Here is a 26,451-nt window from a genome sequence, read left to right as displayed (position 1 = left end):
AAGCATTGGTGGTTCAGTGGTAGAATTCTCGCCTGCTACGCGGGAGACCCGGGTCCGATATCTGGCCAATGCAATTGAGGCTGCTCCTTTATGACAGCTTTGTAAGAATGCTCCATGAGGTAGTCTTTTTGGATGAAGTGTGGTCAGCTGCTTTTAATCTGCTTTCCTGTTTTGATATGTTTGACTTGATTTCATGAAAGTCAACATTTCAAAACTTGTGTTCGGGAGACCCGGGTCCGATTCCCGGCCAATGCAATGGAGGCTGCTCCTTCATTACAGCTTTGTAAGAATGCTCCACGAGGTAGTCATTTTGGATGAAGTGTGGTCAGCTGCTTTTAATCTGCTTTCCTGTTTTGATATGATTGACTTGATTTCATGAAAGTCAACATTTCAAAACTTGTGTTCGGGAGACCCGGGTACGATTCCCGGCCAATGCAATTGAGGCTGCTCCTTCATTACAGCTTTGTAAGAATGCTCCACGAGGTAGTCATTTTGGATGAAGTGTGGTCAGCTGCTTTTAATCTGCTTTCCTGCTTTGATATGTTTGACTTGATTTCATGAAAGTCAACATTTTAAAACGATTAAAATCGTTGTGTGGTGAGTTCGGCAGGTAGGGCTTCTAAACTAGCCCTAACAGACAAGCATTGGTGGTTCAGTGGTAGAATTCTCGCCTGCCACGCGGGAGACCCGGGTCCGATATCTGGCCAATGCAATTGAGGCTGCTCCTTTATGACAGCTTTGTAAGAATGCTCCATGAGGTAGTCTTTTTGGATGAAGTGTGGTCAGCTGCTTTTAATCTGCTTTCCTGTTTTGATATGTTTGACTTGATTTCATGAAAGTCAACATTTCAAAACTTGTGTTCGGGAGACCCGGGTCCGATTCCCGGCCAATGCAATGGAGGCTGCTCCTTCATTACAGCTTTGTAAGAATGCTCCACGAGGTAGTCATTTTGGATGAAGTGTGGTCAGCTGCTTTTAATCTGCTTTCCTGTTTTGATATGTTTGACTTGATTTCATGAAAGTCAACATTTCAAAACTTGTGTTCGGGAGACCAGGGTACGATTCCCGGCCAATGCAATTGAGGCTGCTCCTTCATTACAGCTTTGTAAGAATGCTCTACGAGGTAGTCATTTTGGATGAAGTGTGGTCAGCTGCTTTTAATCTGCTTTCCTGCTTTGATATGTTTGACTTGATTTCATGAAAGTCAACATTTTAAAACGATTAAAATCGTTGCGTGGTGAGTTCGGCAGGTAGGGCTTCTAAACTAGCCCTAACAGACAAGCATTGGTGGTTCAGTGGTAGAATTCTCGCCTGCCACGCGGGAGACCCGGGTCCGATTCCCGGCCAATGCAATTGAGGCTGCTCCTTCATTACAGCTTTGTAAGAATGCTCCACAAGGTATTCTTTTTGGATGAAGTGTGGTCAGCTGCTTTTAATCTGCTTTCCTGTTTTGATATGTTTGACTTGATTTCATGAAAGTCAACATTTTAAAACGATTAAAATCGTTGTGTGGTGAGTTCGGCAGGTAGGGCTTCTAAACTAGCCCCAACAGACAAGCATTGGTGGTTCAGCGGTAGAATTCTTGCCTGCCACGCGGGAGACCCGGTCCGATTCCCGGCCAATGCAATTGAGGCTGCTCCTTCATGACAGCTTTGTAAGAATGCTCCACGAGGTAGTCTTTTTGGATGAAGTGTGGTCAGCTGCTTTTAATCTGCTTTCCTGTTTTGATATGTTTGACTTGATTTCATGAAAGTCAACATTTCAAAACTTGTGTTCTGGCTACGCTTAAAAACGTGTGGTGAGTTCGGCAGGTAGGGCTTCTAAACTAGCCCTAACAGACAAGCGTTGGTGGTTCAGTGGTAGAATTCTCGCCTGCCACGCGGGAGACCCGGGTCCGATTCCCGGCCAATGCAATTGAGGCTGCTCCTTCATTACAGCTTTGTAAGAATGCTCCACAAGGTATTCTTTTTGGATGAAGTGTGGTCAGCTGCTTTTAATTTGCTTTCCTGTTTTGATATGTTTGACTTGATTTCAGGAAAGTCAACATTTTAAAACGATTGAAAACGTTGTGTGGTGAGTTCGGCAGGTAGGGCTTCTAAACTAGCCCTAACGAACAAGCATTGGTGGTTCAGTGGTAGAATTCTCGCCTTCCACGCGGGAGACCCGGGTCCGATTCCCGGCCAATGCTAGTGAGGCTGCTCCTTCATGACAGCTTTGTAAGAATGCTCCACGAGGTAGTCTTTTTGGATGAAGTGTGGTCAGCTGCTTTTAATCTGCTTTCCTGTTTTGATATGTTTGACTTGATTTCATGAAAGTCAACATTTCAAAACTTGTGTTCGGGAGACCCGGGTCCGATTCCCGGCCAATGCAATTGAGGCTGCTCCTTCATTACAGCTTTGTAAGAATGCTCCACGAGGTAGTCATTTTGGATGAAGTGTGGTCAGCTGCTTTTAATCTGCTTTCCTGTTTTGATATGTTTGACTTGATTTCAGGAAAGTCAACATTTTAAAACCATTAAAAACGTTGTGTGGTGAGTTCGGCAGGTAGGGCTTCTAAACTAGCCCTAACAGACAAGCATTGGTGGTTCAGTGGTAGAATTCTCGCCTGCCACGCGGGAGACCTGGGTCCGATTCCCGGCCAATGCAATTGAGGCTGCTCCTTTATGACAGCTTTGTAAGAATGCTCCATGAGGTAGTCTTTTTGGATGAAGTGTGGTCAGCTGCTTTTAATCTGCTTTCCTGTTTTGATATGTTTGACTTGATTTCAGGAAAGTCAACATTTTAAAACCATTAAAAACGTTGTGTGGTGAGTTCGGCAGGTAGGGCTTCTAAACTAGCCCTAACAGACATGCATTGGTGGTTCAGTGGTAGAATTCTCGCCTGCCACGCGGGAGATCCGGGTCCGATTCCCGGCCAATGCAATTGAGGCTGCTCCTTTATGACAGCTTTGTAAGAATGCTCCATGAGGTAGTCTTTTTGGATGAAGTGTGGTCAGCTGCTTTTAATCTGCTTTCCTGTTTTGATATGTTTGACTTGATTTCATGAAAGTCAACATTTCAAAACTTGTGTTCGGGAGACCCGGGTCCGATTCCCGGCCAATGCAATTGAGGCTGCTCCTTCATTACAGCTTTGTAAGAATGCTCCACGAGGTAGTCATTTTGGATGAAGTGTGGTCAGCTGCTTTTAATCTGCTTTCCTGTTTTGATATGATTGACTTGATTTCATGAAAGTCAACATTTCAAAACTTGTGTTCGGGAGACCCGGGTACGATTCCCGGCCAATGCAATTGAGGCTGCTCCTTCATTACAGCTTTGTAAGAATGCTCCATGAGGTAGTCTTTTTGGATGAAGTGTGGTCAGCTGCTTTTAATCTGCTTTCCTGTTTTGATATGTTTGACTTGATTTCATGAAAGTCAACATTTCAAAACTTGTGTTCGGGAGACCCGGGTCCGATTCCCGGCCAATGCAATTGAGGCTGCTCCTTCATTACAGCTTTGTAAGAATGCTCCACGAGGTAGTCATTTTGGATGAAGTGTGGTCAGCTGCTTTTAATCTGCTTTCCTGTTTTGATATGATTGACTTGATTTCATGAAAGTCAACATTTCAAAACTTGTGTTCGGGAGACCCGGGTACGATTCCCGGCCAATGCAATTGAGGCTGCTCCTTCATTACAGCTTTGTAAGAATGCTCCACGAGGTAGTCATTTTGGATGAAGTGTGGTCAGCTGCTTTTAATCTGCTTTCCTGCTTTGATATGTTTGACTTGATTTCATGAAAGTCAACATTTTAAAACGATTAAAATCGTTGTGTGGTGAGTTCGGCAGGTAGGGCTTCTAAACTAGCCCTAACAGACAAGCATTGGTGGTTCAGTGGTAGAATTCTCGCCTGCCACGCGGGAGACCCGGGTCCGATATCTGGCCAATGCAATTGAGGCTGCTCCTTTATGACAGCTTTGTAAGAATGCTCCATGAGGTAGTCTTTTTGGATGAAGTGTGGTCAGCTGCTTTTAATCTGCTTTCCTGTTTTGATATGTTTGACTTGATTTCATGAAAGTCAACATTTCAAAACTTGTGTTCGGGAGACCCGGGTCCGATTCCCGGCCAATGCAATGGAGGCTGCTCCTTCATTACAGCTTTGTAAGAATGCTCCACGAGGTAGTCATTTTGGATGAAGTGTGGTCAGCTGCTTTTAATCTGCTTTCCTGTTTTGATATGTTTGACTTGATTTCATGAAAGTCAACATTTCAAAACTTGTGTTCGGGAGACCAGGGTACGATTCCCGGCCAATGCAATTGAGGCTGCTCCTTCATTACAGCTTTGTAAGAATGCTCTACGAGGTAGTCATTTTGGATGAAGTGTGGTCAGCTGCTTTTAATCTGCTTTCCTGCTTTGATATGTTTGACTTGATTTCATGAAAGTCAACATTTTAAAACGATTAAAATCGTTGCGTGGTGAGTTCGGCAGGTAGGGCTTCTAAACTAGCCCCAACAGACAAGCATTGGTGGTTCAGCGGTAGAATTCTTGCCTGCCACGCGGGAGACCCGGTCCGATTCCCGGCCAATGCAATTGAGGCTGCTCCTTCATGACAGCTTTGTAAGAATGCTCCACGAGGTAGTCTTTTTGGATGAAGTGTGGTCAGCTGCTTTTAATATGCTTTCCTGTTTTGATATGTTTGACTTGATTTCAGGAAAGTCAACATTTCAAAACTTGTGTTCTGGCTATGCTTAAAAACGTGTGGTGAGTTCGGCAGGTAGGGCTTCTAAACTAGCCCTAACAGACAAGCATTGGTGGTTCAGTGGTAGAATTCTCGCCTGCCACGCGGGAGACCCGGGTCCGATTCCCGGCCAATGCAATTGAGGCTGCTCCTTCATTACAGCTTTGTAAGAATGCTCCACAAGGTATTCTTTTTGGATGAAGTGTGGTCAGCTGCTTTTAATCTGCTTTCCTGTTTTGATATGTTTGACTTGATTTCATGAAAGTCAACATTTTAAAACGATTAAAATCGTTGTGTGGTGAGTTCGGCAGGTAGGGCTTCTAAACTAGCCCCAACAGACAAGCATTGGTGGTTCAGCGGTAGAATTCTTGCCTGCCACGCGGGAGACCCGGTCCGATTCCCGGCCAATGCAATTGAGGCTGCTCCTTCATGACAGCTTTGTAAGAATGCTCCACGAGGTAGTCTTTTTGGATGAAGTGTGGTCAGCTGCTTTTAATCTGCTTTCCTGTTTTGATATGTTTGACTTGATTTCATGAAAGTCAACATTTCAAAACTTGTGTTCTGGCTACGCTTAAAAACGTGTGGTGAGTTCGGCAGGTAGGGCTTCTAAACTAGCCCTAACAGACAAGCATTGGTGGTTCAGTGGTAGAATTCTCGCCTGCCACGCGGGAGACCCGGGTCCGATTCCCGGCCAATGCAATTGAGGCTGCTCCTTCATTACAGCTTTGTAAGAATGCTCCACAAGGTATTCTTTTTGGATGAAGTGTGGTCAGCTGCTTTTAATTTGCTTTCCTGTTTTGATATGTTTGACTTGATTTCAGGAAAGTCAACATTTTAAAACGATTGAAAACGTTGTGTGGTGAGTTCGGCAGGTAGGGCTTCTAAACTAGCCCTAACGAACAAGCATTGGTGGTTCAGTGGTAGAATTCTCGCCTTCCACGCGGGAGACCCGGGTCCGATTCCCGGCCAATGCTAGTGAGGCTGCTCCTTCATGACAGCTTTGTAAGAATGCTCCACGAGGTAGTCTTTTTGGATGAAGTGTGGTCAGCTGCTTTTAATCTGCTTTCCTGTTTTGATATGTTTGACTTGATTTCATGAAAGTCAACATTTCAAAACTTGTGTTCGGGAGACCCGGGTCCGATTCCCGGCCAATGCAATTGAGGCTGCTCCTTCATTACAGCTTTGTAAGAATGCTCCACGAGGTAGTCATTTTGGATGAAGTGTGGTCAGCTGCTTTTAATCTGCTTTCCTGTTTTGATATGTTTGACTTGATTTCAGGAAAGTCAACATTTTAAAACCATTAAAAACGTTGTGTGGTGAGTTCGGCAGGTAGGGCTTCTAAACTAGCCCTAACAGACAAGCATTGGTGGTTCAGTGGTAGAATTCTCGCCTGCCACGCGGGAGACCTGGGTCCGATTCCCGGCCAATGCAATTGAGGCTGCTCCTTTATGACAGCTTTGTAAGAATGCTCCATGAGGTAGTCTTTTTGGATGAAGTGTGGTCAGCTGCTTTTAATCTGCTTTCCTGTTTTGATATGTTTGACTTGATTTCAGGAAAGTCAACATTTTAAAACCATTAAAAACGTTGTGTGGTGAGTTCGGCAGGTAGGGCTTCTAAACTAGCCCTAACAGACATGCATTGGTGGTTCAGTGGTAGAATTCTCGCCTGCCACGCGGGAGATCCGGGTCCGATTCCCGGCCAATGCAATTGAGGCTGCTCCTTTATGACAGCTTTGTAAGAATGCTCCATGAGGTAGTCTTTTTGGATGAAGTGTGGTCAGCTGCTTTTAATCTGCTTTCCTGTTTTGATATGTTTGACTTGATTTCATGAAAGTCAACATTTCAAAACTTGTGTTCGGGAGACCCGGGTCCGATTCCCGGCCAATGCAATTGAGGCTGCTCCTTCATTACAGCTTTGTAAGAATGCTCCACGAGGTAGTCATTTTGGATGAAGTGTGGTCAGCTGCTTTTAATCTGCTTTCCTGTTTTGATATGATTGACTTGATTTCATGAAAGTCAACATTTCAAAACTTGTGTTCGGGAGACCCGGGTACGATTCCCGGCCAATGCAATTGAGGCTGCTCCTTCATTACAGCTTTGTAAGAATGCTCCACGAGGTAGTCATTTTGGATGAAGTGTGGTCAGCTGCTTTTAATCTGCTTTCCTGCTTTGATATGTTTGACTTGATTTCATGAAAGTCAACATTTTAAAACGATTAAAATCGTTGTGTGGTGAGTTCGGCAGGTAGGGCTTCTAAACTAGCCCTAACAGACAAGCATTGGTGGTTCAGTGGTAGAATTCTCGCCTGCCACGCGGGAGACCCGGGTCCGATATCTGGCCAATGCAATTGAGGCTGCTCCTTTATGACAGCTTTGTAAGAATGCTCCATGAGGTAGTCTTTTTGGATGAAGTGTGGTCAGCTGCTTTTAATCTGCTTTCCTGTTTTGATATGTTTGACTTGATTTCATGAAAGTCAACATTTCAAAACTTGTGTTCGGGAGACCCGGGTCCGATTCCCGGCCAATGCAATGGAGGCTGCTCCTTCATTACAGCTTTGTAAGAATGCTCCACGAGGTAGTCATTTTGGATGAAGTGTGGTCAGCTGCTTTTAATCTGCTTTCCTGTTTTGATATGTTTGACTTGATTTCATGAATGTCAACATTTCAAAACTTGTGTTCGGGAGACCAGGGTACGATTCCCGGCCAATGCAATTGAGGCTGCTCCTTCATTACAGCTTTGTAAGAATGCTCTACGAGGTAGTCATTTTGGATGAAGTGTGGTCAGCTGCTTTTAATCTGCTTTCCTGCTTTGATATGTTTGACTTGATTTCATGAAAGTCAACATTTTAAAACGATTAAAATCGTTGCGTGGTGAGTTCGGCAGGTAGGGCTTCTAAACTAGCCCCAACAGACAAGCATTGGTGGTTCAGCGGTAGAATTCTTGCCTGCCACGCGGGAGACCCGGTCCGATTCCCGGCCAATGCAATTGAGGCTGCTCCTTCATTACAGCTTTGTAAGAATGCTCCACAAGATAGTCATTTTGGATGAAGTGTGGTCAGCTGCTTTTAATCTGCTTTCCTGTTTTGATATGTTTGACTTGATTTCATGAAAGTCAACATTTCAAAACTTGTGTTCGGGAGACCCGGGTCCGATTCCCGGCCAATGCAATTGAGGCTGCTCCTTCATGACAGCTTTGTAAGAATGCTCCACGAGGTAGTCTTTTTGGATGAAGTGTGGTCAGCTGCTTTTAATATGCTTTCCTGTTTTGATATGTTTGACTTGATTTCAGGAAAGTCAACATTTCAAAACTTGTGTTCTGGCTATGCTTAAAAACGTGTGGTGAGTTCGGCAGGTAGGGCTTCTAAACTAGCCCTAACAGACAAGCATTGGTGGTTCAGTGGTAGAATTCTTGCCTGCCACGCGGGAGACCCGGGTCCGATTCCCGGCCAATGCAATTGAGGCTGCTCCTTCATTACAGCTTTGTAAGAATGCTCCACAAGGTATTCTTTTTGGATGAAGTGTGGTCAGCTGCTTTTAATTTGCTTTCCTGTTTTGATATGTTTGACTTGATTTCAGGAAAGTCAACATTTTAAAACGATTGAAAACGTTGTGTGGTGAGTTCGGCAGGTAGGGCTTCTAAACTAGCCCTAACGGACAAGCATTGGTGGTTCAGTGGTAGAATTCTCGCCTGCCACGCGGGAGACCCGGGTCCGATTCCCGGCCAATGCAAGTGAGGCTGCTCCTTCATGACAGCTTTGTAAGAATGCTCCACGAGGTAGTCTTTTTGGATGAAGTGTGGTCAGCTGCTTTTAATCTGCTTTCCTGTTTTGATATGTTTGACTTGATTTCATGAAAGTCAACATTTCAAAACTTGTGTTCTGGCTACGCTTAAAAACGTGTGGTGAGTTCGGCAGGTAGGGCTTCTAAACTAGCCCTAACAGACAAGCATTGGTGGTTCAGTGGTAGAATTCTCGCCTGCCACGCGGGAGACCCGGGTCCGATTCCCGGCCAATGCAATTGAGGCTGCTCCTTCATTACAGCTTTGTAAGAATGCTCCACGAGGTAGTCTTTTTGGATGAAGTGTGGTCAGCTGCTTTTAATCTGCTTTCCTGTTTTGATATGTTTGACTTGATTTCAGGAAAGTCAACATTTTAAAACCATTAAAAACGTTGTGTGGTGAGTTCGGCAGGTAGGGCTTCTAAACTAGCCCTAACAGACAAGCATTGGTGGTTCAGTGGTAGAATTCTCGCCTGCCACGCGGGAGACCCGGGTCCGATTCCCGGCCAATGCAATTGAGGCTGCTCCTTTATGACAGCTTTGTAAGAATGCTCCATGAGGTAGTCTTTTTGGATGAAGTGTGGTCAGCTGCTTTTAATCTGCTTTCCTGTTTTGATATGTTTGACTTGATTTCATGAAAGTCAACATTTCAAAACTTGTGTTCGGGAGACCCGGGTCCGATTCCCGGCCAATGCAATTGAGGCTGCTCCTTCATTACAGCTTTGTAAGAATGCTCCACGAGGTAGTCATTTTGGATGAAGTGTGGTCAGCTGCTTTTAATCTGCTTTCCTGTTTTGATATGATTGACTTGATTTCATGAAAGTCAACATTTCAAAACTTGTGTTCGGGAGACCCGGGTACGATTCCCGGCCAATGCAATTGAGGCTGCTCCTTCATTACAGCTTTGTAAGAATGCTCCACGAGGTAGTCATTTTGGATGAAGTGTGGTCAGCTGCTTTTAATCTGCTTTCCTGCTTTGATATGTTTGACTTGATTTCATGAAAGTCAACATTTTAAAACGATTAAAATCGTTGTGTGGTGAGTTCGGCAGGTAGGGCTTCTAAACTAGCCCTAACAGACAAGCATTGGTGGTTCAGTGGTAGAATTCTCGCCTGCCACGCGGGAGACCCGGGTCCGATTCCCGGCCAATGCAATTGAGGCTGCTCCTTTATGACAGCTTTGTAAGAATGCTCCATGAGGTAGTCTTTTTGGATGAAGTGTGGTCAGCTGCTTTTAATCTGCTTTCCTGTTTTGATATGTTTGACTTGATTTCATGAAAGTCAACATTTCAAAACTTGTGTTCGGGAGACCCGGGTCCGATTCCCGGCCAATGCAATTGAGGCTGCTCCTTCATTACATCTTTGTAAGAATGGTCCACGAGGTAGTCATTTTGGATGAAGTGTGGTCAGCTGCTTTTAATCTGCTTTCCTGCTTTGATATGTTTGACTTGATTTCATGAAAGTCAACATTTTAAAACGATTAAAATCGTTGTGTGGTGAGTTCGGCAGGTAGGGCTTCTAAACTAGCCCCAACAGACAAGCATTGGTGGTTCAGCGGTAGAATTCTTGCCTGCCACGCGGGAGACCCGGGTCCGATTCCCGGCCAATGCAATTGAGGCTGCTCCTTCATGACAGCTTTGTAAGAATGCTCCACGAGGTAGTCTTTTTGGATGAAGTGTGGTCAGCTGCTTTTAATTTGCTTTCCTGTTTTGATATGTTTGACTTGATTTCAGGAAAGTCAACATTTTAAAACGATTGAAAACGTTGTGTGGTGAGTTCGGCAGGTAGGGCTTCTAAACTAGCCCTAAAGGACAAGCATTGGTGGTTCAGTGGTAGAATTCTCGCCTGCCACGCGGGAGACCCGGGTCCGATTCCCGGCCAATGCAAGTGAGGCTGCTCCTTCATGACAGCTTTGTAAGAATGCTCCACGAGGTAGTCTTTTTGGATGAAGTGTGGTCAGCTGCTTTTAATATGCTTTCCTGTTTTGATATGTTTGACTTGATTTCAGGAAAGTCAACATTTCAAAACTTGTGTTCTGGCTACGCTTAAAAACGTGTGGTAAGTTCGGCAGGTTGGGCTTCTAAACTAGCCCTAACAGACAAGCATTGGTGGTTCAGTGGTAGAATTCTCGCCTGCCACGCGGGAAACCCGGGTCCGATTCCCGGCCAAAGCAATTTAGGCTGCTCCTTCATTACAGTTTTGTAAGAATGCTCCACGAGGTAGTCATTTTGGATGAAGTGTGGTCAGCTGCTTTTAATCTGCTTTCCTGTTTTGATATGTTTGACTTGATTTCAGGAAAGTCAACATTTTAAAACGATTGAAAACGTTGTGTGGTGAGTTCGGCAGGTAGGGCTTCTAAACTAGCCCTAACGGACAAGCATTGGTGGTTCAGTGGTAGAATTCTCGCCTGCCACGCGGGAGACCCGGGTCCGATTCCCGGCCAATGCAAGTGAGGCTGCTCCTTCATGACAGCTTTGTAAGAATGCTCCACGAGGTAGTCTTTTTGGATGAAGTGTGGTCAGCTGCTTTTAATCTGCTTTCCTGTTTTGATATGTTTGACTTGATTTCATGAAAGTCAACATTTCAAAACTTGTGTTCTGGCTACGCTTAAAAACGTGTGGTGAGTTCGGCAGGTAGGGCTTCTAAACTAGCCCTAACAGACAAGCATTGGTGGTTCAGTGGTAGAATTCTCGCCTGCCACGCGGGAGACCCGGGTCCGATTCCCGGCCAATGCAATTGAGGCTGCTCCTTTATGACAGATTTGTAAGAATGCTCCATGAGGTAGTCTTTTTGGATGAAGTGTGGTCAGCTGCTTTTAATCTGCTTTCCTGTTTTGATATGTTTGACTTGATTTCATGAAAGTCAACATTTTAAAACGATTAAAATCGTTGTGTGGTGAGTTCGGCAGGTAGGGCTTCTAAACTAGCCCCAACAGACAAGCATTGGTGGTTCAGCGGTAGAATTCTTGCCTGCCACGCGGGAGACCCGGTCCGATTCCCGGCCAATGCAATTGAGGCTGCTCCTTCATGACAGCTTTGTAAGAATGCTCCACGAGGTAGTCTTTTTGGATGAAGTGTGGTCAGCTGCTTTTAATCTGCTTTCCTGTTTTGATATGTTTGACTTGATTTCATGAAAGTCAACATTTCAAAACTTGTGTTCGGGAGACCCGGGTCCGATTCCCGGCCAATGCAATTGAGGCTGCTCCTTCATGACAGCTTTGTAAGAATGCTCCACGAGGTAGTCTTTTTGGATGAAGTGTGGTCAGCTGCTTTTAATATGCTTTCCTGTTTTGATATGTTTGACTTGATTTCAGGAAAGTCAACATTTCAAAACTTGTGTTCTGGCTACGCTTAAAAACGTGTGGTAAGTTCGGCAGGTAGGGCTTCTAAACTAGCCCTAACAGACAAGCATTGGTGGTTCAGTGGTAGAATTCTCGCCTGCCACGCGGGAGACCCGGGTCCGATTCCCGGCCAATGCAATTGAGGCTGCTCCTTCATTACAGCTTTGTAAGAATGCTCCACAAGGTATTCTTTTTGGATGAAGTGTGGTCAGCTGCTTTTAATTTGCTTTCCTGTTTTGATATGTTTGACTTGATTTCAGGAAAGTCAACATTTTAAAACGATTGAAAACGTTGTGTGGTGAGTTCGGCAGGTAGGGCTTCTAAACTAGCCCTAACGGACAAGCATTGGTGGTTCAGTGGTAGAATTCTCGCCTGCCACGCGGGAGACCCGGGTCCGATTCCCGGCCAATGCAAGTGAGGCTGCTCCTTCATGACAGCTTTGTAAGAATGCTCCACGAGGTAGTCTTTTTGGATGAAGTGTGGTCAGCTGCTTTTAATCTGCTTTCCTGTTTTGATATGTTTGACTTGATTTCATGAAAGTCAACATTTCAAAACTTGTGTTCTGGCTACGCTTAAAAACGTGTGGTGAGTTCGGCAGGTAGGGCTTCTAAACTAGCCCTAACAGACAAGCATTGGTGGTTCAGTGGTAGAATTCTCGCCTGCCACGCGGGAGACCCGGGTCCGATTCCCGGCCAATGCAATTGAGGCTGCTCCTTTATGACAGATTTGTAAGAATGCTCCATGAGGTAGTCTTTTTGGATGAAGTGTGGTCAGCTGCTTTTAATCTGCTTTCCTGTTTTGATATGTTTGACTTGATTTCATGAAAGTCAACATTTTAAAACGATTAAAATCGTTGTGTGGTGAGTTCGGCAGGTAGGGCTTCTAAACTAGCCCCAACAGACAAGCATTGGTGGTTCAGCGGTAGAATTCTTGCCTGCCACGCGGGAGACCCGGTCCGATTCCCGGCCAATGCAATTGAGGCTGCTCCTTCATGACAGCTTTGTAAGAATGCTCCACGAGGTAGTCTTTTTGGATGAAGTGTGGTCAGCTGCTTTTAATCTGCTTTCCTGTTTTGATATGTTTGACTTGATTTCATGAAAGTCAACATTTCAAAACTTGTGTTCTGGCTACGCTTAAAAACGTGTGGTGAGTTCGGCAGGTAGGGCTTCTAAACTAGCCCTAACAGACAAGCATTGGTGGTTCAGTGGTAGAATTCTCGCCTGCCACGCGGGAGACCCGGGTCCGATTCCCGGCCAATGCAATTGAGGCTGCTCCTTCATTACAGCTTTGTAAGAATGCTCCACAAGGTATTCTTTTTGGATGAAGTGTGGTCAGCTGCTTTTAATTTGCTTTCCTGTTTTGATATGTTTGACTTGATTTCAGGAAAGTCAACATTTTAAAACGATTGAAAACGTTGTGTGGTGAGTTCGGCAGGTAGGGCTTCTAAACTAGCCCTAACGAACAAGCATTGGTGGTTCAGTGGTAGAATTCTCGCCTTCCACGCGGGAGACCCGGGTACGATTCCCGGCCAATGCAAGTGAGGCTGCTCCTTCATGACAGCTTTGTAAGAATGCTCCATGAGGTAGTCTTTTTGGATGAAGTGTGGTCAGCTGCTTTTAATCTGCTTTCCTGTTTTGATATGTTTGACTTGATTTCATGAAAGTCAACATTTCAAAACTTGTGTTCGGGAGACCCGGGTCCGATTCCCGGCCAATGCAATGGAGGCTGCTCCTTCATTACAGCTTTGTAAGAATGCTCCACGAGGTAGTCATTTTGGATGAAGTGTGGTCAGCTGCTTTTAATCTGCTTTCCTGTTTTGATATGTTTGACTTGATTTCATGAAAGTCAACATTTCAAAACTTGTGTTCGGGAGACCAGGGTACGATTCCCGGCCAATGCAATTGAGGCTGCTCCTTCATTACAGCTTTGTAAGAATGCTCTACGAGGTAGTCATTTTGGATGAAGTGTGGTCAGCTGCTTTTAATCTGCTTTCCTGCTTTGATATGTTTGACTTGATTTCATGAAAGTCAACATTTTAAAACGATTAAAATCGTTGCGTGGTGAGTTCGGCAGGTAGGGCTTCTAAACTAGCCTCAACAGACAAGCATTGGTGGTTCAGCGGTAGAATTCTTGCCTGCCACGCGGGAGACCCGGTCCGATTCCCGGCCAATGCAATTGAGGCTGCTCCTTCATTACAGCTTTGTAAGAATGCTCCACAAGGTATTCTTTTTGGATGAAGTGTGGTCAGCTGCTTTTAATTTGCTTTCCTGTTTTGATATGTTTGACTTGATTTCAGGAAAGTCAACATTTTAAAACGATTGAAAACGTTGTGTGGTGAGTTCGGCAGGTAGGGCTTCTAAACTAGCCCTAACGGACAAGCATTGGTGGTTCAGCGGTAGAATTCTCGCCTGCCACGCGGGAGACCCGGGTCCGATTCCCGGCCAATGCAAGTGAGGCTGCTCCTTCATGACAGCTTTGTAAGAATGCTCCACGAGGTATTCTTTTTGGATGAAGTGTGGTCAGCTGCTTTTAATTTGCTTTCCTGTTTTGATATGTTTGACTTGATTTCAGGAAAGTCAACATTTTAAAACGATTGAAAACGTTGTGTGGTGAGTTCGGCAGGTAGGGCTTCTAAACTAGCCCTAACGGACAAGCATTGGTGGTTCAGTGGTAGAATTCTCGCCTGCCACGCGGGAGACCCGGGTCCGATTCCCGGCCAATGCAAGTGAGGCTGCTCCTTCATGACAGCTTTGTAAGAATGCTCCACGAGGTAGTCTTTTTGGATGAAGTGTGGTCAGCTGCTTTTAATCTGCTTTCCTGTTTTGATATGTTTGACTTGATTTCATGAAAGTCAACATTTCAAAACTTGTGTTCTGGCTACGCTTAAAAACGTGTGGTGAGTTCGGCAGGTAGGGCTTCTAAACTAGCCCTAACAGACAAGCATTGGTGGTTCAGTGGTAGAATTCTCGCCTGCCACGCGGGAGACCCGGGTCCGATTCCCGGCCAATGCAATTGAGGCTGCTCCTTTATGACAGATTTGTAAGAATGCTCCATGAGGTAGTCTTTTTGGATGAAGTGTGGTCAGCTGCTTTTAATCTGCTTTCCTGTTTTGATATGTTTGACTTGATTTCATGAAAGTCAACATTTCAAAACTTGTGTTCGGGAGACCCGGGTCCGATTCCCGGCCAATGCAATTGAGGCTGCTCCTTCATTACAGCTTTGTAAGAATGCTCCACGAGGTAGTCATTTTGGATGAAGTGTGGTCAGCTGCTTTTAATCTGCTTTCCTGTTTTGATATGTTTGACTTGATTTCATGAAAGTCAACATTTCAAAACTTGTGTTCGGGAGACCAGGGTACGATTCCCGGCCAATGCAATTGAGGCTGCTCCTTCATTACAGCTTTGTAAGAATGCTCCACGAGGTAGTCATTTTGGATGAAGTGTGGTCAGCTGCTCTTAATCTGCTTTCCTGCTTTGATATGTTTGACTTGATTTCATGAAAGTCAACATTTTAAAACGATTAAAATCGTTGCGTGGTGAGTTCGGCAGGTAGGGCTTCTAAACTAGCCCCAACAGACAAGCATTGGTGGTTCAGCGGTAGAATTCTTGCCTGCCACGCGGGAGACCCGGTCCGATTCCCGGCCAATGCAATTGAGGCTGCTCCTTCATTACAGCTTTGTAAGAATGCTCCACAAGATAGTCATTTTGGATGAAGTGTGGTCAGCTGCTTTTAATCTGCTTTCCTGTTTTGATATGTTTGACTTGATTTCATGAAAGTCAACATTTCAAAACTTGTGTTCGGGAGACCCGGGTCCGATTCCCGGCCAATGCAATTGAGGCTGCTCCTTCATGACAGCTTTGTAAGAATGCTCCACGAGGTAGTCTTTTTGGATGAAGTGTGGTCAGCTGCTTTTAATATGCTTTCCTGTTTTGATATGTTTGACTTGATTTCAGGAAAGTCAACATTTCAAAACTTGTGTTCTGGCTACGCTTAAAAACGTGTGGTAAGTTCGGCAGGTAGGGCTTCTAAACTAGCCCTAACAGACAAGCATTGGTGGTTCAGTGGTAGAATTCTCGCCTGCCACGCGGGAGACCCGGGTCCGATTCCCGGCCAATGCAATTGAGGCTGCTCCTTCATTACAGCTTTGTAAGAATGCTCCACAAGGTATTCTTTTTGGATGAAGTGTGGTCAGCTGCTTTTAATTTGCTTTCCTGTTTTGATATGTTTGACTTGATTTCAGGAAAGTCAACATTTTAAAACGATTGAAAACGTTGTGTGGTGAGTTCGGCAGGTAGGGCTTCTAAACTAGCCCTAACGGACAAGCATTGGTGGTTCAGTGGTAGAATTCTCGCCTGCCACGCGGGAGACCCGGGTCCGATTCCCGGCCAATGCAAGTGAGGCTGCTCCTTCATGACAGCTTTGTAAGAATGCTCCACGAGGTGGTCTTTTTGGATGAAGTGTGGTCAGCTGCTTTTAATCTGCTTTCCTGTTTTGATATGTTTGACTTGATTTCATGAAAGTCAACATTTCAAAACTTGTGTTCTGGCTACGCTTAAAAACGTGTGGTGAGTTCGGCAGGTAGGGCTTCTAAACTAGCCCTAACAGACAAGCATTGGTGGTTCAGTGGTAGAATTCTCGCCTGCCACGCGGGAGACCCGGGTCCGATTCCCGGCCAATGCAATTGAGGCTGCTCCTTTATGACAGATTTGTAAGAATGCTCCATGAGGTAGTCTTTTTGGATGAAGTGTGGTCAGCTGCTTTTAATCTGCTTTCCTGTTTTGATATGTTTGACTTGATTTCATGAAAGTCAACATTTTAAAACGATTAAAATCGTTGTGTGGTGAGTTCGGCAGGTAGGGCTTCTAAACTAGCCCCAACAGACAAGCATTGGTGGTTCAGCGGTAGAATTCTTGCCTGCCACGCGGGAGACCCGGTCCGATTCCCGGCCAATGCAATTGAGGCTGCTCCTTCATGACAGCTTTGTAAGAATGCTCCACGAGGTAGTCTTTTTGGATGAAGTGTGGTCAGCTGCTTTTAATCTGCTTTCCTGTTTTGATATGTTTGACTTGATTTCATGAAAGTCAACATTTTAAAACGATTAAAATCGTTGTGTGGTGAGTTCGGCAGGTAGGGCTTCTAATCTAGCCCCAACAGACAAGCATTGGTGGTTCAGCGGTAGAATTCTTGCCTGCCACGCGGGAGACCCGGTCCGATTCCCGGCCAATGCAATTGAGGCTGCTCCTTCATGACAGCTTTGTAAGAATGCTCCACGAGGTAGTCTTTTTGGATGAAGTGTGGTCAGCTGCTTTTAATTTGCTTTCCTGTTTTGATATGTTTGACTTGATTTCAGGAAAGTCAACATTTTAAAACGATTGAAAACGTTGTGTGGTGAGTTCGGCAGGTAGGGCTTCTAAACTAGCCCTAACGAACAAGCATTGGTGGTTCAGTGGTAGAATTCTCGCCTGCCACGCGGGAGACCAGGGTCCGATTCCCGGCCAATGCAAGTGAGGCTGCTCCTTCATGACAGCTTTGTAAGAATGCTCCACGAGGTAGTCATTTTGGATGAAGTGTGGTCAGCTGCTTTTAATCTCTTTTCCTGTTTTGATATGTTTGACTTGATTTCATGAAAGTCAACATTTCAAAACTTGTGTTCTGGCTACGCTTAAAAACGTGTGGTGAGTTCGGCAGGTAGGGCTTCTAAACTAGCCCTAACAGACAGGCATTGGTGGTTCAGTGGTAGAATTCTCGCCTGCCACGCGGGAGACCCGGGTCCGATTCCCGGCCAATGCAATTGAGGCTGCTCCTTTATGACAGCTTAGTAAGAATGCTCCATGAGGTAGTCTTTTTGGATGAAGTGTGGTCAGCTGCTTTTAATCTGCTTTCCTGTTTTGATATGTTTGACTTGATTTCAGGAAAGTCAACATTTTAAAACGATTAAAAACGTTGTGTGGTGAGTTCGGCAGGTAGGGCTTCTAAACTAGCCCTAACAGACAAGCATTGGTGGTTCAGTGGTAGAATTCTCGCCTGCCACGCGGGAGACCTGCATCCGATTCCCGGCCAATGCAATTGAGGCTGCTCCTTCATTACAGCTTTGTAAGAATGCTCCACGAGGAAGTCATTTTGGATGAAGTGTGGTCAGCTGCTTTTAATCTGCTTTCCTGTTTTGATATGTTTGACTTGATTTCATGAAAGTCAACATTTCAAAACTTGTGTTCGGGAGACCAGGGTACGATTCCCGGCCAATGCAATTGAGGCTGCTCCTTCATTACAGCTTTGTAAGAATGCTCCACGAGGTAGTCATTTTGGATGAAGTGTGGTCAGCTGCTTTTAATCTGCTTTCCTGCTTTGATATGTTTGACTTGATTTCATGAAAGTCAACATTTTAAAACGATTAAAAACGTTGTGTGGTGAGTTCGGCAGGTAGGGCTTCTAAACTAGCCCCAACAGACAAGCATTGGTGGTTCAGCAGTAGAATTCTTGCCTGCCACGCGGGAGACCCGGTCCGATTCCCGGCCAATGCAATTGAGGCTGCTCCTTCATTACAGCTTTGTAAGAATGCTCCACAAGATAGTCATTTTGGATGAAGTGTGGTCAGCTGATTTTAATCTGCTTTCCTGTTTTGATATGTTTGACTTGATTTCATGAAAGTCAACATTTCAAAACTTGTGTTCCGGAGACCCGGGTCCGATTCCCGGCCAATGCAATTGAGGCTGCTCCTTCATTACAGCTTTGTAAGAATGCTCCACGAGGTAGTCATTTTGGATGAAGTGTGGTCAGCTGCTTTTAATCTGCTTTCCTGTTTTGATATGTTTGACTTGATTTCATGAAAGTCAACATTTCAAAACTTGTGTTCCGGAGACCCGGGTCCGATTCCCGGCCAATGCAATTGAGGCTGCTCCTTCATGACAGCTTTGTAAGAATGCTCCACGAGGTAGTCTTTTTGGATGAAGTGTGGTCAGCTGCTTTTAATATGCTTTCCTGTTTTGATATGTTTGACTTGATTTCAGGAAAGTCAACATTTCAAAACTTGTGTTCTGGCTACGCTTAAAAACGTGTGGTGAGTTCGGCAGGTAGGGCTTCTAAACTAGCCCTAACAGACAAGCATTGGTGGTTCAGTGGTAGAATTCTCGCCTGCCACGCGGGAGACCCGGGTCCGATTCCCGGCCAATGCAATTGAGGCTGCTCCTTCATTACAGCTTTGTAAGAATGCTCCACAAGGTATTCTTTTTGGATGAAGTGTGGTCAGCTGCTTTTAATTTGCTTTCCTGTTTTGATATGTTTGACTTGATTTCAGGAAAGTCAACATTTTAAAACGATTGAAAACGTTGTGTGGTGAGTTCGGCAGGTAGGGCTTCTAAACTAACCCTAACGGACAAGCATTGGTGGTTCAGTGGTAGAATTCTCGCCTGCCATGCGGGAGACCCGGGTCCGATTCCCGGCCAATGCAAGTGAGGCTGCTCCTTCATGACAGCTTTGTAAGAATGCTCCACGAGGTGGTCTTTTTGGATGAAGTGTGGTCAGCTGCTTTTAATCTGCTTTCCTGTTTTGATATGTTTGACTTGATTTCATGAAAGTCAACATTTCAAAACTTGTGTTCTGGCTACGCTTAAAAACGTGTGGTGAGTTCGGCAGGTAGGGCTTCTAAACTAGCCCTAACAGACAAGCATTGGTGGTTCAGTGGTAGAATTCTCGCCTGCCACGCGGGAGACCCGGGTCCGATTCCCGGCCAATGCAATTGAGGCTGCTACTTTATGAAAGATTTGTAAGAATGCTCCATGAGGTAGTCTTTTTGGATGAAGTGTGGTCAGCTGCTTTTAATCTGCTTTCCTGTTTTGATATGTTTGACTTGATTTCATGAAAGTCAACATTTTAAAACGATTAAAATCGTTGTGTGGTGAGTTCGGCAGGTAGGGCTTCTAAACTAGCCCCAACAGACAAGCATTGGTGGTTCAGCGGTAGAATTCTTGCCTGCCACGCGGGAGACCCGGTCCGATTCCCGGCCAATGCAATTGAGGCTGCTCCTTCATGACAGCTTTGTAAGAATGCTCCACGAGGTAGTCTTTTTGGATGAAGTGTGGTCAGCTGCTTTTAATCTGCTTTCCTGTTTTGAAATGTTTGACTTGATTTCATGAAAGTCAACATTTCAAAACTTGTGTTCTGGCTACGCTTAAAAACGTGTGGTGAGTTCGGCAGGTAGGGCTTCTAAACTAGCCCTAACAGACAGGCATTGGTGGTTCAGTGGTAGAATTCTCGCCTGCCACGCGGGAGACCCGGGTCCGATTCCCGGCCAATGCAATTGAGGCTGCTCCTTTATGACAGCTTAGTAAGAATGCTCCATGAGGTAGTCTTTTTGGATGAAGTGTGGTCAGCTGCTTTTAATCTGCTTTCCTGTTTTGATATGTTTGACTTGATTTCAGGAAAGTCAACATTTTAAAACGATTAAAAACGTTGTGTGGTGAGTTCGGCAGGTAGGGCTTCTAAACTAGCCCTAACAGACAAGCATTGGTGGTTCAGTGGTAGAATTCTCGCCTGCCACGCGGGAGACCTGCATCCGATTCCCGGCCAATGCAATTGAGGCTGCTCCTTCACTACAGCATTGTAAGAATGCTCCACGAGGTAGTCATTTTGGATGAAGTGTGGTCAGCTGCTTTTAATCTGCTTTCCTGTTTTGATATGTTTGACTTGATTTCATGAAAGTCAACATTTCAAAACTTGTGTTCGGGAGACCCGGGTCCGATTCCCGGCCAATGCAATTGAGGCTGCTCCTTCATTACAGCTTTGTAAGAATGCTCCACGAGGTAGTCATTTTGGATGAAGTGTGGTCAGCTGCTTTTAATCTGCTTTCCTTTTTTGATATGTTTGACTTGATTTCATGAAAGTCAATATTTCAAAACTTGTGTTCTGGCTACGCTTAAAAGCGTGTGGTGAGTTCGGCAGGTAAGGCTTCTAAACTAGCCCTAACAGACAGGCATTGGTGGTTCAGTGGTAGAATTCTCGCCTGCCACGCGGGAGACCCGGGTCCGATTCCCGGCCAATGCAATTGAGGCTGCTCCTTTATGACAGCTTAGTAAGAATGCTCCATGAGGTAGTCTTTTTGGATGAAGTGTGGTCAGCTGCTTTTAATCTGCTTTCCTGTTTTGATATGTTTGACTTGATTTCAGGAAAGTCAACATTTTAAAACTTGTGTTCGGGAGACCCGGGTCCGATTCCCGGCCAATGCAATTGAGGCTGCTCCTTCATTACAGCTTTGTAAGAATGCTCCACGAGGTAGTCATTTTGGATGAAGTGTGGTCAGCTGCTTTTAATCTGCTTTCCTTTTTTGATATGTTTGACTTGATTTCATGAAAGTCAACATTTCAAAACTTGTGTTCGGGAGACCCGGGTCCGATTCCCGGCCAATGCAATTGAGGCTGCTCCTTCATTACAGCTTTGTAAGAATGCTCCACGAGGTAGTCATTTTGGATGAAGTGTGGTCAGCTGCTTTTAATCTGCTTTCCTTTTTTGATATGTTTGACTTGATTTCATGAAAGTCAACATTTCAAAACTTGTGTTCTGGCTACGCTTAAAAACGTGTGGTGAGTTCGGCAGGTAAGGCTTCTAAACTAGCCCTAACAGACAGGCATTGGTGGTTCAGTGGTAGAATTCTCGCCTGCCACGCGGGAGCCCCGGGTCCGATTCCCGGCCAATGCAAGTGAGGCTGCTCCTTCATGACAGCTTTGTAAGAATGCTCCATGAGGTAGTCTTTTTGGATGAAGTGTGGTCAGCTGCTTTTAATCTGCTTTCCTGTTTTGATATGTTTGACTTGATTTCAGGAAAGTCAACATTTTAAAACCATTAAAAACGTTGTGTGGTGAGTTCGGCAGGTAGGGCTTCTAAACTAGCCCTAACAGACAAGCATTGGTGGTTCAGTGGTAGAATTCTCGCCTGCCACGCGGGAGACCCGGGTCCGAAATTGGCCAATGCAATTGAGGCTGCTCCTTTATGACAGCTTTGTAAGAATGCTCCATGAGGTAGTCTTTTTGGATGAAGTGTGGTCAGCTGCTTTTAATCTGCTTTCCTGTTTTGATATGTTTGACTTGATTTCATGAAAGTCAACATTTCAAAACTTCTGTTCGGGAGACCCGGGTCCGATTCCCGGCCAATGCAATTGAGGCTGCTCCTTCATTACAGCTTTGTAGGAATGCTCCACGAGGTAGTCATTTTGGATGAAGTGTGGTCAGCTGCTTTTAATCTGCTTTCCTGCTTTGATATGTTTGACTTGATTTCATGAAAGTCGACATTTTAAAACGATTAAAATCGTTGTGTGGTGAGTTCGGCAGGTAGGGCTTCTAAACTAGCCCTAACAGACAAGCATTGGTGGTTCAGTGGTAGAATTCTCGCCTGCCACGCGGGAGACCCGGGTCCGATTCCCGGCCAATGCAATTGAGGCTGCTCCTTTATGACAGCTTTGTAAGAATGCTCCATGAGGTAGTCTTTTTGGATGAAGTGTGGTCAGCTGCTTTTAATCTGCTTTCCTGTTTTGATATGTTTGACCTGATTTCATGAAAGTCAACATTTCAAAACTTGTGTTCGGGAGACCCGGGTCCGATTCCCGGCCAATGCAATTGAGGCTGCTCCTTCATTACAGCTTTGTAAGAATGCTCCACGAGGTAGTCATTTTGGATGAAGTGTGGTCAGCTGCTTTTAATCTGCTTTCCTGTTTTGATATGTTTGACTTGATTTCATGAAAGTCAACATTTCAAAACTTGTGTTCGGGAGACCAGGGTACGATTCCCGGCCAATGCAATTGAGGCTGCTCCTTCATTACAGCTTTGTAAAAATGCTCCACGAGGTAGTCATTTTGGATGAAGTGTGGTCAGCTGCTTTTAATCTGCTTTCCTGCTTTGATATGTTTGACTTGATTTCATGAAAGTCAACATTTTAAAACGATTAAAAACGTTGTGTGGTGAATTCGGCAGGTAGGGCTTCTAAACTAGCCCCAACAGACAAGCATTGGTGGTTCAGCGGTAGAATTCTTGCCTGCCACGCGGGAGACCCGGTCCGATTCCCGGCCAATGCAATTGAGGCTGCTCCTTCATTACAGCTTTGTAAGAATGCTCCACAAGATAGTCATTTTGGATGAAGTGTGGTCAGCTGCTTTTAATCTGCTTTCCTGTTTTGATATGTTTGACTTGATTTCATGAAAGTCAACATTTCAAAACTTGTGTTCGGGAGACCCGGGTCCGATTCCCGGCCAATGCAATTGAGGCTGCTCCTTCATGACAGCTTTGTAAGAATGCTCCACGAGGTAGTCTTTTTGGATGAAGTGTGGTCAGCTGCTTTTAATATGCTTTCCTGTTTTGATATGTTTGACTTGATTTCAGGAAAGTCAACATTTCAAAACTTGTGTTCTGGCTACGCTTAAAAACGTGTGGTAAGTTCGGCAGGTAGGGCTTCTAAACTAGCCCTAACAGACAAGCATTGGTGGTTCAGTGGTAGAATTCTCGCCTGCCACGCGGGAGACCCGGGTCCGATTCCCGGCCAATGCAATTGAGGCTGCTTCTTCATTACAGCTTTGTAAGAATGCTCCACAAGGTATTCTTTTTGGATGAAGTGTGGTCAGCTGCTTTTAATTTGCTTTCCTGTTTTGATATGTTTGACTTGATTTCAGGAAAGTCAACATTTTAAAACGATTGAAAACGTTGTGTGGTGAGTTCGGCAGGTAGGGCTTCTAAACTAGCCCTAACGGACAAGCATTGGTGGTTCAGTGGTAGAATTCTCGCCTGCCACGCGGGAGACCCGGGTCCGATTCCCGGCCAATGCAAGTGAGGCTGCTCCTTCATGACAGCTTTGTAAGAATGCTCCACGAGGTAGTCTTTTTGGATGAAGTGTGGTCAGCTGCTTTTAATCTGCTTTCCTGTTTTGATATGTTTGACTTGATTTCATGAAAGTCAACATTTCAAAACTTGTGTTCTGGCTACGCTTAAAAACGTGTGGTGAGTTCGGCAGGTAGGGCTTCTAAACTAGCCCTAACAGACAAGCATTGGTGGTTCAGTGGTAGAATTCTCGCCTGCCACGCGGGAGACCCGGGTCCGATTCCCGGCCAATGCAATTGAGGCTGCTCCTTTATGACAGATTTGTAAGAATGCTCCATGAGGTAGTCTTTTTGGATGAAGTGTGGTCAGCTGCTTTTAATCTGCTTTCCTGTTTTGATATGTTTGACTTGATTTCATGAAAGTCAACATTTTAAAACGATTAAAATCGTTGTGTGGTGAGTTCGGCAGGTAGGGCTTCTAAACTAGCCCCAACAGACAAGCATTGGTGGTTCAGCGGTAGAATTCTTGCCTGCCACACGGGAGACCCGGTCCGATTCCCGGCCAATGCAATTGAGGCTGCTCCTTCATGACAGCTTTGTAAGAATGCTCCACGAGGTAGACTTTTTGGATGAAGTGTGGTCAGCTGCTTTTAATCTGCTTTCCTGTTTTGATATGTTTGACTTGATTTCATGAAAGTCAACATTTCAAAACTTGTGTTCGGGAGACCCGGGTCCGATTCCCGGCCAATGCAATTGAGGCTGCTCCTTCATTACAGCTTTGTAAGAATGCTCCACGAGGTAGTCATTTTGGATGAAGTGTGGTCAGCTGCTTTTAATCTGCTTTCCTGTTTTGATATGTTTGACTTGATTTCAGGAAAGTCAACATTTTAAAACCATTAAAAACGTTGTGTGGTGAGTTCGGCAGGTAGGGCTTCTAAACTAGCCCTAACAGACAAGCATTGGTGGTTCAGTGGTAGAATTTTGCCTGCCACGCGGGAGACCCGGGTCCGATTCCCGGCCAATGCAATTGAGGCTGCTCCTTTATGACAGCTTTGTAAGAATGCTCCATGAGGTAGTCTTTTTGGATGAAGTGTGGTCAGCTGCTTTTAATCTGCTTTCCTGTTTTGATATGTTTGACTTGATTTCATGAAAGTCAACATTTCAAAACTTGTGTTCGGGAGACCCGGGTCCGATTCCCGGCCAATGCAATTGAGGCTGCTCCTTCATTACAGCTTTGTAAGAATGCTCCACGAGGTAGTCATTTTGGATGAAGTGTGGTCAGCTGCTTTTAATCTGCTTTCCTGTTTTGATATGATTGACTTGATTTCATGAAAGTCAACATTTCAAAACTTGTGTTCGGGAGACCCGGGTACGATTCCCGGCCAATGCAATTGAGGCTGCTCCTTCATTACAGCTTTGTAAGAATGCTCCACGAGGTAGTCATTTTGGATGAAGTGTGGTCAGCTGCTTTTAATCTGCTTTCCTGCTTTGATATGTTTGACTTGATTTCATGAAAGTCAACATTTTAAAACGATTAAAATCGTTGTGTGGTGAGTTCGGCAGGTAGGGCTTCTAAACTAGCCCTAACAGACAAGCATTGGTGGTTCAGTGGTAGAATTCTCGCCTGCCACGCGGGAGACCCGGGTCCGATATCTGGCCAATGCAATTGAGGCTGCTCCTTTATGACAGCTTTGTAAGAATGCTCCATGAGGTAGTCTTTTTGGATGAAGTGTGGTCAGCTGCTTTTAATCTGCTTTCCTGTTTTGATATGTTTGACTTGATTTCATGAAAGTCAACATTTCAAAACTTGTGTTCGGGAGACCCGGGTCCGATTCCCGGCCAATGCAATGGAGGCTGCTCCTTCATTACAGCTTTGTAAGAATGCTCCAAGAGGTAGTCATTTTGGATGAAGTGTGGTCAGCTGCTTTTAATCTGCTTTCCTGTTTTGATATGTTTGACTTGATTTCATGAAAGTCAACATTTCAAAACTTGTGTTCGGGAGACCAGGGTACGATTCCCGGCCAATGCAATTGAGGCTGCTCCTTCATTACAGCTTTGTAAGAATGCTCTACGAGGTAGTCATTTTGGATGAAGTGTGGTCAGCTGCTTTTAATCTGCTTTCCTGCTTTGATATGTTTGACTTGATTTCATGAAAGTCAACATTTTAAAACGATTAAAATCGTTGCGTGGTGAGTTCGGCAGGTAGGGCTTCTAAACTAGCCCCAACAGACAAGCATTGGTGGTTCAGCGGTAGAATTCTTGCCTGCCACGCGGGAGACCCGGTCCGATTCCCGGCCAATGCAATTGAGGCTGCTCCTTCATGACAGCTTTGTAAGAATGCTCCACGAGGTAGTCTTTTTGGATGAAGTGTGGTCAGCTGCTTTTAATATGCTTTCCTGTTTTGATATGTTTGACTTGATTTCAGGAAAGTCAACATTTCAAAACTTGTGTTCTGGCTATGCTTAAAAACGTGTGGTGAGTTCGGCAGGTAGGGCTTCTAAATTAGTCCTAACAGACAAGCATTGGTGGTTCAGTGGTAGAATTCTCGCCTGCCACGCGGGAGACCCGGGTCCGATTCCCGGCCAATGCAATTGAGGCTGCTCCTTCATTACAGCTTTGTAAGAATGCTCCACAAGGTATTCTTTTTGGATGAAGTGTGGTCAGCTGCTTTTAATCTGCTTTCCTGTTTTGATATGTTTGACTTGATTTCATGAAAGTCAACATTTTAAAACGATTAAAATCGTTGTGTGGTGAGTTCGGCAGGTAGGGCTTCTAAACTAGCCCCAACAGACAAGCATTGGTGGTTCAGCGGTAGAATTCTTGCCTGCCACGCG

At 45.0% G+C, this 26,451-nt stretch overlaps 32 non-coding genes across 32 annotated transcripts; all 32 read left to right on the top strand.

The window, feature by feature from the left end:
* Positions 1 to 1,280: 1,280 nt before the first annotated feature.
* On the top strand, positions 1,281 to 1,351 carry trnag-gcc (transfer RNA glycine (anticodon GCC)). The gene has a single exon. It is a non-coding gene; the product is annotated as a tRNA-Gly (tRNA).
* Positions 1,352 to 2,116: 765 nt separating this feature from the next.
* trnag-ucc (transfer RNA glycine (anticodon UCC)) lies at positions 2,117 to 2,187 on the top strand. The gene has a single exon. It is a non-coding gene; the product is annotated as a tRNA-Gly (tRNA).
* Positions 2,188 to 4,776: 2,589 nt separating this feature from the next.
* trnag-gcc (transfer RNA glycine (anticodon GCC)) lies at positions 4,777 to 4,847 on the top strand. The gene has a single exon. It is a non-coding gene; the product is annotated as a tRNA-Gly (tRNA).
* Positions 4,848 to 5,337: 490 nt separating this feature from the next.
* Positions 5,338 to 5,408, top strand: trnag-gcc (transfer RNA glycine (anticodon GCC)). Its single transcript has one exon. It is a non-coding gene; the product is annotated as a tRNA-Gly (tRNA).
* Positions 5,409 to 5,612: 204 nt separating this feature from the next.
* trnag-ucc (transfer RNA glycine (anticodon UCC)) lies at positions 5,613 to 5,683 on the top strand. Its single transcript has one exon. It is a non-coding gene; the product is annotated as a tRNA-Gly (tRNA).
* Positions 5,684 to 8,365: 2,682 nt separating this feature from the next.
* Positions 8,366 to 8,436, top strand: trnag-gcc (transfer RNA glycine (anticodon GCC)). The gene has a single exon. It is a non-coding gene; the product is annotated as a tRNA-Gly (tRNA).
* A 216-nt stretch (positions 8,437 to 8,652) lies between these two features.
* trnag-gcc (transfer RNA glycine (anticodon GCC)) lies at positions 8,653 to 8,723 on the top strand. Its single transcript has one exon. It is a non-coding gene; the product is annotated as a tRNA-Gly (tRNA).
* Positions 8,724 to 8,927: 204 nt separating this feature from the next.
* Positions 8,928 to 8,998, top strand: trnag-gcc (transfer RNA glycine (anticodon GCC)). Its single transcript has one exon. It is a non-coding gene; the product is annotated as a tRNA-Gly (tRNA).
* Positions 8,999 to 9,566: 568 nt separating this feature from the next.
* Positions 9,567 to 9,637, top strand: trnag-gcc (transfer RNA glycine (anticodon GCC)). The gene has a single exon. It is a non-coding gene; the product is annotated as a tRNA-Gly (tRNA).
* Positions 9,638 to 10,298: 661 nt separating this feature from the next.
* On the top strand, positions 10,299 to 10,369 carry trnag-gcc (transfer RNA glycine (anticodon GCC)). The gene has a single exon. It is a non-coding gene; the product is annotated as a tRNA-Gly (tRNA).
* Positions 10,370 to 10,860: 491 nt separating this feature from the next.
* On the top strand, positions 10,861 to 10,931 carry trnag-gcc (transfer RNA glycine (anticodon GCC)). The gene has a single exon. It is a non-coding gene; the product is annotated as a tRNA-Gly (tRNA).
* Positions 10,932 to 11,147: 216 nt separating this feature from the next.
* trnag-gcc (transfer RNA glycine (anticodon GCC)) lies at positions 11,148 to 11,218 on the top strand. Its single transcript has one exon. It is a non-coding gene; the product is annotated as a tRNA-Gly (tRNA).
* Positions 11,219 to 11,890: 672 nt separating this feature from the next.
* Positions 11,891 to 11,961, top strand: trnag-gcc (transfer RNA glycine (anticodon GCC)). Its single transcript has one exon. It is a non-coding gene; the product is annotated as a tRNA-Gly (tRNA).
* A 204-nt stretch (positions 11,962 to 12,165) lies between these two features.
* trnag-gcc (transfer RNA glycine (anticodon GCC)) lies at positions 12,166 to 12,236 on the top strand. Its single transcript has one exon. It is a non-coding gene; the product is annotated as a tRNA-Gly (tRNA).
* Positions 12,237 to 12,452: 216 nt separating this feature from the next.
* trnag-gcc (transfer RNA glycine (anticodon GCC)) lies at positions 12,453 to 12,523 on the top strand. The gene has a single exon. It is a non-coding gene; the product is annotated as a tRNA-Gly (tRNA).
* A 490-nt stretch (positions 12,524 to 13,013) lies between these two features.
* trnag-gcc (transfer RNA glycine (anticodon GCC)) lies at positions 13,014 to 13,084 on the top strand. The gene has a single exon. It is a non-coding gene; the product is annotated as a tRNA-Gly (tRNA).
* Positions 13,085 to 13,288: 204 nt separating this feature from the next.
* On the top strand, positions 13,289 to 13,359 carry trnag-ucc (transfer RNA glycine (anticodon UCC)). The gene has a single exon. It is a non-coding gene; the product is annotated as a tRNA-Gly (tRNA).
* A 1,117-nt stretch (positions 13,360 to 14,476) lies between these two features.
* trnag-gcc (transfer RNA glycine (anticodon GCC)) lies at positions 14,477 to 14,547 on the top strand. The gene has a single exon. It is a non-coding gene; the product is annotated as a tRNA-Gly (tRNA).
* A 216-nt stretch (positions 14,548 to 14,763) lies between these two features.
* Positions 14,764 to 14,834, top strand: trnag-gcc (transfer RNA glycine (anticodon GCC)). Its single transcript has one exon. It is a non-coding gene; the product is annotated as a tRNA-Gly (tRNA).
* Positions 14,835 to 15,870: 1,036 nt separating this feature from the next.
* trnag-gcc (transfer RNA glycine (anticodon GCC)) lies at positions 15,871 to 15,941 on the top strand. Its single transcript has one exon. It is a non-coding gene; the product is annotated as a tRNA-Gly (tRNA).
* Positions 15,942 to 16,145: 204 nt separating this feature from the next.
* On the top strand, positions 16,146 to 16,216 carry trnag-gcc (transfer RNA glycine (anticodon GCC)). The gene has a single exon. It is a non-coding gene; the product is annotated as a tRNA-Gly (tRNA).
* Positions 16,217 to 16,432: 216 nt separating this feature from the next.
* Positions 16,433 to 16,503, top strand: trnag-gcc (transfer RNA glycine (anticodon GCC)). The gene has a single exon. It is a non-coding gene; the product is annotated as a tRNA-Gly (tRNA).
* A 1,039-nt stretch (positions 16,504 to 17,542) lies between these two features.
* Positions 17,543 to 17,613, top strand: trnag-gcc (transfer RNA glycine (anticodon GCC)). The gene has a single exon. It is a non-coding gene; the product is annotated as a tRNA-Gly (tRNA).
* Positions 17,614 to 18,924: 1,311 nt separating this feature from the next.
* Positions 18,925 to 18,995, top strand: trnag-gcc (transfer RNA glycine (anticodon GCC)). Its single transcript has one exon. It is a non-coding gene; the product is annotated as a tRNA-Gly (tRNA).
* Positions 18,996 to 19,486: 491 nt separating this feature from the next.
* Positions 19,487 to 19,557, top strand: trnag-gcc (transfer RNA glycine (anticodon GCC)). The gene has a single exon. It is a non-coding gene; the product is annotated as a tRNA-Gly (tRNA).
* Positions 19,558 to 20,047: 490 nt separating this feature from the next.
* Positions 20,048 to 20,118, top strand: trnag-gcc (transfer RNA glycine (anticodon GCC)). The gene has a single exon. It is a non-coding gene; the product is annotated as a tRNA-Gly (tRNA).
* A 673-nt stretch (positions 20,119 to 20,791) lies between these two features.
* Positions 20,792 to 20,862, top strand: trnag-gcc (transfer RNA glycine (anticodon GCC)). The gene has a single exon. It is a non-coding gene; the product is annotated as a tRNA-Gly (tRNA).
* Positions 20,863 to 22,173: 1,311 nt separating this feature from the next.
* Positions 22,174 to 22,244, top strand: trnag-gcc (transfer RNA glycine (anticodon GCC)). Its single transcript has one exon. It is a non-coding gene; the product is annotated as a tRNA-Gly (tRNA).
* Positions 22,245 to 23,280: 1,036 nt separating this feature from the next.
* On the top strand, positions 23,281 to 23,351 carry trnag-gcc (transfer RNA glycine (anticodon GCC)). Its single transcript has one exon. It is a non-coding gene; the product is annotated as a tRNA-Gly (tRNA).
* Positions 23,352 to 23,555: 204 nt separating this feature from the next.
* Positions 23,556 to 23,626, top strand: trnag-gcc (transfer RNA glycine (anticodon GCC)). The gene has a single exon. It is a non-coding gene; the product is annotated as a tRNA-Gly (tRNA).
* Positions 23,627 to 23,842: 216 nt separating this feature from the next.
* On the top strand, positions 23,843 to 23,913 carry trnag-gcc (transfer RNA glycine (anticodon GCC)). The gene has a single exon. It is a non-coding gene; the product is annotated as a tRNA-Gly (tRNA).
* A 2,223-nt stretch (positions 23,914 to 26,136) lies between these two features.
* trnag-gcc (transfer RNA glycine (anticodon GCC)) lies at positions 26,137 to 26,207 on the top strand. Its single transcript has one exon. It is a non-coding gene; the product is annotated as a tRNA-Gly (tRNA).
* The last annotated feature ends 244 nt before the right edge of the window (positions 26,208 to 26,451 follow it).

The sequence above is a fragment of the Misgurnus anguillicaudatus genome, chromosome 9 (genome assembly GCF_027580225.2).
Source record: "Misgurnus anguillicaudatus chromosome 9, ASM2758022v2, whole genome shotgun sequence".
In the NCBI taxonomy this organism is placed as follows: domain Eukaryota; kingdom Metazoa; phylum Chordata; class Actinopteri; order Cypriniformes; family Cobitidae; genus Misgurnus; species Misgurnus anguillicaudatus.
Note: the sequence above shows the minus strand (reverse complement) of the source record. Positions and strands in the feature narration are given on the sequence as shown.